General features: G+C 42.8%; 1 protein-coding gene across 1 annotated transcript in view; it reads left to right on the top strand.

The window, feature by feature from the left end:
- Positions 1–1,974: 1,974 nt before the first annotated feature.
- Positions 1,975–7,358, top strand: part of MICU1 (mitochondrial calcium uptake 1) — a 247,151-nt gene continuing 241,767 nt past the window's right edge. Inside the window, exon 1 of the mRNA XM_036264788.1 lies at positions 1,975–2,096. The gene's annotated coding sequence lies outside the window, so the exon portion shown is untranslated. The remainder of the gene's footprint in view (positions 2,097–7,358) is intronic.

The raw sequence follows: 7,358 nt of genomic DNA, 5'->3' as shown, positions 1-7,358 counted from the left end.
TTGTCTTCCTTTTGTTGAGTTGTATGAGTACTCCGTGTACTTTGGAAATTATCCCCTTATCTGATGTGTCCTTGGCAATTATGCTCTCCCATATAGTGGGTTCCCTTTCCATTTTGATGGTTGTTTCTTTTGCTGTGCAGAAATTTTTAGTTTGATGTAGTCCCATGTATTGATTTTTTCCTTTGTTTCTGTTGCCTTAGGCGTTGTATCAATGACAATTCTGCTGTGTATGATGTCTGAAATTTTGTTGCCTATTTTCTTCTAGGATTTTTATGGATTCACAAATCACATTTAAATCTTTTATCCATTTTGAGTTTAGTAATTAGCTCAAATGGTTATTTAGTTTTTTTTGTTGTTTTTTTTTTATCCTCACCCGAGGACATTTTTCCATTTTTTGTTCAGTTAGAGTGGGAGGGGGAGAGAGGAAGAGAGAGAGAAACATCGATGTGAAAGGGACACATCGAGTGGCTGCCACCCACGACCAACCAGGGCTGGGGACAAACTGCAAACGAGTTACGCGCCCTTAGCGGGAACCAAACCCGGGTCTCTCAGGACCGCAGGCAGACGCTCTAACCGCTGAACCAAACCGGCCAGGGCGGTTATTTAGTTTTATACAGACAAATATTGCCTAAAATCAGGACTGAATTTCACAAATTCTTAAATATTGATTTTTTTTTCAAAACTTATATATTGATAACTTAACTTTCTCTTTTCTTTGTTCTGAGAAACAGTTGACTTGGCTACTGTTCAAGGTTGCATGGGTCTCCAAAGTGTTCCATTGTAATCTATGACACAATTTGAAATTTCCATCATCAGAGTTAATGAACATGCTGCCTGGGAAGGATACCATGCTAAATGCCTATTACTAAATGGGGAAGGATTTCTTTAACACATTTCTCATTTAACATAGAACAGGTTCTAAATGGAAAGAGGCACAGAAAAGGTACATTTTGATAGCCAAGAGGCAAATCAGCAGAGATTTCTAACTCCCGAGGCAGGGAGATCCAAAGGACAACAGATTGAAGAATAGTGCTTAAGGATACAGACCTAGATGTCCTTCAGGTCAGATCTATGTCCCAGCCACATACAGAATTTACTGCATTACTGGGGGCTTAGCCTGCTTCCCCACCAGCAATGAAATAAAAACAGCATCCATTCATAGGGTGGTTGTAAGCAAACCTTGAGTTGGATGTAAAGAACTAGCACAATGAACACAATAATTTGTTGCTGTTAGGTTAGTGGAGGGGGACGGTCCTCTGAGAAGAAATGGAGTAAACAGTTGTTTTGCTTACTTCCCAATTTAACTCAGTTATAGCTCTGTCTGCCTTGTTTTCTTTCCATAGTTGTGGCCTTTTCTATGGCTCTGCTAAAGAAATTCTTCAGGATTGTTTAATTTGAAAGTTCTCTCCTATCACAACCAAAACATTTTTGTTCTATTTCCATAGCAAGATCTTTCTCCATCCTCACTTCTCATAGCAACATAGGAGAAAGACATATTAGTAGCTTAGGGAACTAAGCTCTTCAATACATTAGTTTGCAAAGGGAACACTTGAAAAACCCATACTCAAGAGGAAATGGTGAGGTTTCTAAATTCAGAAAATCTTCAGGGTCAGAAAATATGTAAATGTTTACCAGAAGCCTAAACATAATTGCAGTTCAAAAGGGACAATTCTCAACTCACTGTGGTCAGTTTTCTTTTCACTGACTCCCTTTTGCTTCGCCAACACGTAAACAGGCACCAGAGAGGTGACAGAGGGCACAGTACAACTCTTAGACGCCTATTTTGTGTGCGTGGCAGCGGCAACGCAATATAGAAAGCCCGAAAGCTTTCCCGCCTAAAGACCGAGGGGGTGGGGCCGGAGACCGGGGCGGGGCCAAAGCAGGGGTGGGAGGAGAGTTGCTCCTCTATCCCCCGCCTCTCCACTCCTTCGTCACCGTGCCCCTCCCACACGTATTTCGCCACGATCCCGACAGGCCCAGCGACTTGGAGAGTCGTCTGAAGGTGGGGAGGCTTGTCTCTGCTGTTTCTTCGTCTCTATGGTTTTCAGAAGTGGGAGGTTTTGACGCAGAAGCAGCTGGTGCTTCAGCGCGAACGGGTGAGTGCTGAACTCTGAAGGGTGTGAGGAGACAGCCATTATTTAGGGAAGGCAAAATGGAAGGGGATACAGAACAGCTTTAGGGACCTGATCTCCGGGGCCGGCTCTGGGATCAGGTGACTTCTCAGGTCCGGCGTGGGTAGCTGCCTCTCCCATTGATGCGCCCCGTTTAGGGGCTTGAGAGGAGTCCTTCGTCCTTCCTGCTTCCCGTCCTCCACTTTTCTTCACTTCACTCGGTCCCCTCTCTGTCCCGGGAGAAGTCCCGGGGCCGAGTTCTTAGCCGCCGCTTCTCTTGGGCGCCGAAGTCCGTTTGCCCTGCGGGCGACCAGGAGATACGGCTAGACTCGATTGGTTCCACTGGGATTTACGATGTGCTTGGAAGTGGGTGGGGACGTTTACAGTTATTTGCAGAGTGATGCAAACTAATAAAAACTAATAAAAGGACAAAAGCGTATATTGCTAGCATTATAATCTATAGAACATTTACTATATTCAGTGAGTAGACTGTTTACATTTCCAAGAGGTGCATCTTGAGACTTACTTTCCTATAGTATTTAAGAATAAAACAATAGTAATTCTTCCATAAGGCGATATTATGTAAAATAATTATAACAAAGATTTAACTGACCCTTCAGACCTTTGATTATTTAGAATTACAGGATTAAACTAATCGATTGTTATTAAACCTAATTTGGCCACTTTTACCTCTTGAGTTATAATGGATGTAGCACTTGCTGAATGTTAACTATTTTTTACCCATATATAGTTGTGTATCCCTTTTTAAAAGAGAACCAGTTTTTTAAAAAGTTTACTCACAACTCTCCCCTCCCCCCAATAAAAATAGCTTGATTTTGTGCCAAGGGGAAAAAAGTTAATTCTTTGAAAATAGATGTTCTACACACTTTGGTAAATTATGAGAAAATTGTTAATGCTTTTAAGACATTAAATGTTGATATCTGAGCATATTTGAGAGGAAAACACAAGGGCAGTATTTTTAAATGTTTTCTAGTTCCTATTATAAAAGTAACAGGTGTTGCCCTGGCCGGTTTGGCGCATCTGCCCACTAACTGAAGAGTCATGGGTTCGATTTCCAGTCAAGGGCTGTACCTGGGTTGCAGGTTTGATTTCCAGCCCTGGCCAATCGATGTGTCTCTCTCATGTTGATGTTTCTCTGTCTCTCCCCTTCCCTCCCTCCCACTCCATCTGAAATCAATGGAAAAATATTCTCGGGTAAGGATCAGCAACAATAACAAAATAATACTTGTTTACTTTGGAAAAATGGAAGTTGTAGAAAATATAACATTGAAAGTCAAAAGCCTAATTTATCTCTTCCCCTACCACCAGGTAACCACTAGTTTCCTTGCATGTTTGGGAATCTGTGGAAAAGTAATGAATCTGAAGTCAGATTCCATGGGAAAGATGATATTAGTAGCACTAGGCTTACATACTACAACCTTAGAAACCTCAGAAGAGAGAGAACTTTTCTTTCTCTCAGATTCCAGCAAACTACTATATGGGAGTCTCATTGGCCTGACTTGGGTCATTGCCTATCCTGGAGGCAATCTTTGTGGCTAGAGTGATGGAATGCCTTGTGTGGCCAGGATTGGCTTTTGTTCCTACCTGGGAGTGGGGTGCAGGGGGTATACAATTTCAAACCACGTGAATTAAGGGTAGGAGGCATGTAGTTCCTAAAGAAAAATTGAGGTGTTATTAACTAGAGAAGGGAAAATGGTTGTTGGACAGGCAAAAATAACAGATGTTCACTAAAATAATTGTTACGGACATCCCGTCAAGATGGCGGCGTAGGTAAACGCGGTATCACGTACTCCCACAACCACATCAAAGTTACAACTAAACTACAGAACAATCATCATTCAAAACTGCCTGAAATTAAAGAAGCAGCCACATCGAGACTGGTAGGAGGGGCAACGGCGGATAGGCTGGTCCCACACCCACGTGTGGTGGCTACAAATCAGGACACCTCGGCTGGGAAGGTTCTCTCTGAGGACTGGGGGGTCCCCGCCCCACACCAAGTGCCCCGCTCAAGGTTCCAGTGCCAGAAAGAGAAGTCCCCATAACTTCTGGCTGGAAAAACCAGCGGGAACTGAGGCTCGGGGAAGCTGAGGTGGCTGGAGCCCCAGGAAGCCCCTCTTAAAGGGCCTGTGCACAGACTTACTTGGACTCTCTCCCTCTAAGCTTGGAGGGGAGGCAGCTCCAGGGGCGCCAGAGACATACAGGGAAGAACTGAGCTATTTGGCACTGGAGGGAGGGCTGGAGAGGGGGCTTTCTCTGGGACAGATGTGCTGTCAGAGGCCTTTGTTTCTTTGGTGAGCCCTTCCCTGGGGCAGCAGACAGCCTTCATATCTGGGACTCCAACAACCTGGCTCAAACTGGTTGCCCCACCCTGGCGATACCCTGAGACTCCGCCCCACCCAACCTTCAGGCCCACCCAAGCTGTTGCCAGTTGCTTCACCATAGGATTGGCCTGTCTTGGATCCTGCTTTAGGTTTTCCTAAATTCCTTTAAACAAGCAGCATCTGGTCTCAGATAGCCCCATACCTCTCCTTAAGTAATACATAGAAACAAACACAGGGAGGCAGCCAAAATGAGGAGACAAAGAAACAGGTCCCAAATGAAAGAACAGAACAAAACCCCAAGAAAAGAACTAAGCAAAATGGAGATAAGCAACCTAACAGATGCTGAGTTCAAAATACTGCTTATAAGGATGCTCAGTGAACTTAGTGAGAACCTCATGAACTTAGGGAGGGCCTCAAGAGCATAAAAAAGGACCAGTCAGAAATGAAGGAGGCACTAACTGAAATAAAGAATAATTTACACAGATTCAATAGTAGAGTAGGTAAAGCCAAGAAGCAAACCATCAAGTTGGAATATAAGGAAGCAAAAAACACCCAATTAGAAGAGCAAAAAGAAAGAATCCAAAAAAATAAGGAGCCTCTGGGACAACTTCAAGCATGTTAATATTTGCATCTTGGGGGGTGCCAGAGAGGTGTTTTAGCCCTGTTTAAGAGAAAACAAACAGCTAGAAATGGATTAATCTTTATTTTCCAAAACTAAGAGTAATCAGTTTTCTTGCAAATTGTAAACATTTCTTAGACTAATACTTTTTGCTTTCCCTACAAGCCATGCCTTTTTGTGTCTTTATACCTTTGCATAGGCTGTTTGTTGTACTTTTTTTTTTTTTCCTCACCCGAGGACATTTTTCCATTTTTTGTTCAGATAGAGCGGGAGGGAGAGAGAGGAAGAGAGAGAGAGAGAAACATCGATGTGAAGGGACACATCGAGTGGCTGCCACCCGCACGACCAACCAGGGCTGGGGACAAACTGCAACTGAGGTACGTGCCCTTAGCGGGAACCGAACCCGGGTCTCTCTACCGCAGGCCGACGCTCCAACCGCTGAGCCAAACCGGCCAGGGCTGTTTGTTGTACTTTGAGTGCTTCTCCACCATCCATCCTGCCATCCTCCAAGTCCAAGTGGTGAGCTGCTATTCATCTTTAATCTAGGTTAATGAGTTCTTTAATTCATAAACTTTCCTCTACTATCAATTGGTTATTTTCCTTTGTGATTCCCATAATAATTATTTTTACCTTTAAAAGCTGTTTTTCTTATTTTGTGGAGCAATTGTATGTATTTTCTATGAGACTGAATGATTCTGGATGCCAGGAACAAGTCTTAATTCACCTTTATATCCTGAACAACTGTCATACAGACAAGCTCAGAACATGGTTGGTGAATAAATGAGTAAATAAGCTATTTCATTTGCTCTAAAATCAGAATAGAAACAGGATATAATCCATTAGGTTAGGACTGCACTCCTTTATTAGGATACATTTAGAGAACTTTCTTGGACAACTTGAAAACTACATCTATACATTCTACCACACATCAATAAACACGTTTTATCTAATATGTACCAAGGCACTGGAGACAGAGGAAAATCATATTCCATTCCTCAAGAAGCTCACCAGACTAGTGATGGAGACAGACACATAAATTGATATTTAAAATTAAATTTATGCCCTGGCCGGTTTGGCTCAGCGGTTAGAGCGTCGGCCTGCGGTCCGGAGAGACCCGGGTTCGGTTCCCGCTAAGGGCATGTACCTCGGTTGCAGTTTGTCCCCGGCCCTGGTTGGTCGTGCGGGTGGCAGCCACTCGATGTGTCCCTTCACATCGATGTTTCTCTCTCTCTCTCTTCCTCTCTCTCCCTCTCGCTCTATCTGTACAAAATATGGAAAAATATCCTCAGGTGAGGATAAAAAAAAATAAATAAATAAAATAAAAAAAAAATCAAATAAAATTAAATTTATGCTAATTCAGATTTAAAATTCAGTTTATCAGTTTCACTAGACACATTTCAGGTGCTTAATAGTCACATATGGCTAGTGTTTACTGTATTGAATAGTGCAGATATAAAATTTTCTGCCATTGCCCTGGCTGGTTTGGCTCAGTGGTAGAGCATCAGCCCATGGACCAATGAGTCACGGGTTCAATTCTGGCCAAGGGCAGGTACCTCGGTTGTGGTTCGTCCCTGGCCCTAGTCGGGGTCATACAGGAGGCAACCAGCCGATGTGTCCCTCTCACTTTGATGTTTCTCTCCCTCTCCCTTTCTTTCCCTCTCTCTCCCTCCCCCTCTATCTGAAGATAAATAGAAAAATATCCTTGAGTGAAAATTAAAAAAATAAAAAACTTCCTGTCATTGTAGCACATCTTATTTGACAGAGCTGTTGTAGAACACTATAAATAGATGTGAATCTACATTCTCTAGTTTCACATGATAGTTAATTTTCATTTCAACCATGTTCCTTTCTTATTAAAATCTTGCTTTTAGACTTGGAAGTTGTATTTTTAAAAATTAAGTAGATTCGCCCTGGCTGGTTTGGCTTAGCGGTTAGAGCGTTGGCCTGTGGTCCAGAGAGACCTGGGTTTGGTTCCCTCTAAGGGCACGTACCTCGGTTGCAGTTTGTCCCCAGCCCTGGTTGGTCGTGCGGGTGGCAGCCACTCAATGTGTCCCTTTCACATCGATGTTTCTCTCTCTCTCTCTCTTCCTCTCTCTCCCTCCCACTCTATCTGAATAAAAATGGAAAAAAATGTCCTCAGGTGAGGATATTTAAAAAAAATTAAGTAGATTCTATTGTAATATATTTCAAATAAAGCAATATTGCTAATTTTCTCAGGTCTTTGATTTGTGATAGCATTTAAATTATGTAGTTTCAGAATTTGATTTTCCACTTCAACATTGATAA

This window comes from Molossus molossus, unplaced genomic scaffold (genome assembly GCF_014108415.1).
Source record: "Molossus molossus isolate mMolMol1 unplaced genomic scaffold, mMolMol1.p scaffold_m16_p_17, whole genome shotgun sequence".
NCBI lineage: Eukaryota > Metazoa > Chordata > Mammalia > Chiroptera > Molossidae > Molossus > Molossus molossus.
This window is presented reverse-complemented; position numbering and strand designations above follow the sequence as displayed.